Here is a 2599-nt window from a genome sequence, read left to right on the forward strand (position 1 = left end):
AGTGTCTGCGCACGCGCCGTAACTTTCAGTGACCCCGCCCCCCCCCCTGGCCCAAAAAACGGCTGGCCCACTTCACATCGACACTTTGACCCAAGGGATCCCAGGCGAGGCAACAGATGGAAACTTGCGCTAGTAAATGGTTTCGCGAAATGGGAGAAACGGCCTAAATGATGAAATAAAGAACTGAAAAATAGAGAAATTAATTGCCACCTAAATATGCTTAATACGATGTCAATAAGGTACCGTTCAGTTTTTACGGCCGGGGGGGGGCGGCAAAATCCAGGGGGGGGGGGGGTCATCGTAATTTTGGATCCGCAAAGGGGGGGTCATTGCTTTTTCACTGGTAGGAAAGGGGGGGTCACCACATTTTCAAAAACATAATACCAACAATAAAGTTCACTTTATGCCATGGCCATGATCAACCCTCTTTACCGGCGGGCCGCCTTCGGCGGCCCACTACAATAAATATACATTATGTATTACCCATGACCCTCTTAATGGGCAGACGCCTTTGGCGGCCCACTCCAATTAGGTTTACTTCATGCAATGGCCATGATCGACCCTCTTTACCGGCGGGCCGCCTGCGGCGGCCCACCACAATAAATATATTTTTGTAATACCCCACGGCAATCTTACCATAAAATTCCAAATTGAAGCCGCGGCTTGTATTAGAAACATTTTTGAGGGACCCCTGGGATCACGCACTGAACAATGGTAATGGCCGCGCGCCTTCAGCGGCCCTGTTCAGTAAAGTCTACTTTATGCAATAGCCATGATCGACCCTCTTTACCGGTGTGCCACCTTTGGTGGCCCACTAGAATAAAGTTGACTTTACGTAATGGTCCATGACCCTCTTAACCGGAGGGCTGCCTTTGGCGAACCACTCCAATAAAGTTTACTTTATACAATGTCCATGGACATGAGTTGTCTATGGAAATGAAGTTAAAAATTGCCTTGCAGTCGTCCCAATTAACAGACGTTTCAATGGATGTGGCTGAGAAGTTTGTGCACTGGCATCTCTGCTACACGAATAAAGTGCGCCGCGTACCGGAGTTCAAATCCAAACCATGCGGGTAAATTTGACATATGGGTTTTGGTTATTTTTCGGGGGGGGGGGTCATCAATTTTTTTCGTCTGACAAAGGGGGGGTCATCATTTTTTTCACAAAAAATGCAGGGGGGGTCTATATTTTTTTGAACACCGGCGACAAGATTTTGCCGGCCCCCCCCCCCCCCCAGGCCGTAAAAACTGAACGCTCCCTAACCAACGTCGTCACTCACAATAGTTTCATGATGAACAGCACCTTCGGCATATGTTGTACACACGTCTATGTTCAATAGAGAAGAGCGGAATACTCCGAATAGGCCACAGTGACTGAGGCCACATGCGTGTTGTGCGCTGGGTAGTTTGCTGTGATGAGTTTATGCTACGTAAACATATCCAGCTCACAGCACACCTGTGACCTTGGCAGCACCCGACACCTTCCGCTGCACCTGTGCTATCCCGAGTTCAAGCCTTGAGGATAGCTGTTTCCAGACTACCCATGGCCAGCCAATACGCGCCTGAGGCTGTTTCACAGGAAAGTACGTCAGCAAATCCAAATTCTGCAAGATTGTTCTTCTTGCATGAAATGTAGCCATCAGATTTAGGCCTAACCTTCATGACAAATGTAACGTTGCAGTTGGAAAAAACAAATGGGAATTGTTTATACTAAGAAAGTTATAAAATGAAATCGAGATGAATAAAAGGGTGAGTTTTTTACCACAGAATTTATACCTTTTTTCTTTGATTTGTGTAGGCCTTTGGCTAATTTTCCACCACGACATCCGCTTGTTTTGTTCTTATTAGGCTTACTAAATAGCCTAATGCTTCGTTTTCTCCGATTTCATCATTGTAATCACAATCACATTGTAAGTCACCTTTTAATCGCTCATGATTTATTTAAATACGTTTGACTATCACGTATACTGCCAATCAAGATTTATAATTATGCCAAGATTCGCCGGCACAAACGCCGTAGGTTCGAAATCATTTCCATATGAAAAGATACCTTACTTGAGGTGTGGAATGACGTCAATCGGTGATTGCTCTACAAATATCACAGGGCGATGTCATATTCATAAACATTGTGATCTTTTAACTACTTGATCGGTAGTTTTATTTACTCTCTGGGGAGTCATAAGCCGTTAATTCGTAATGCAGAATTTTTTCCGCTCTCAGGGGATTAGTCTACCTACATGGTTTGTGCCAGCCGATCCCCTCATTATACAGACTTTTGGTGTCTTTGTTTTATATATGGTAGCGCTGGTTTTGTAAAGATCCCTTTCTTTCACTGTGTCATGTATTTGTCCTTTAGGCCTAACAATCTTCACGAAGTTTTATCACTGTGTTCCGTCTTTTATTGGTGTGATTGCCTGATGCTCGAAATCAACCAAGGGTAAGTTAGCTGTGGACGCTATCACCAGTCTATCACCGGATTACACGTATAAACTTTGATAAAGTCAACAAAGCACGCACTAAGGTATAACATCCTCTCTTTCTCTCTCTCTCTCTCTCTCTCTCTCTCTCTCTCTCTCTCTCTCTCTCTCTCTCTCTCTCT

Source organism: Ptychodera flava, chromosome 3, assembly GCF_041260155.1.
Source record: "Ptychodera flava strain L36383 chromosome 3, AS_Pfla_20210202, whole genome shotgun sequence".
NCBI lineage: Eukaryota > Metazoa > Hemichordata > Enteropneusta > Ptychoderidae > Ptychodera > Ptychodera flava.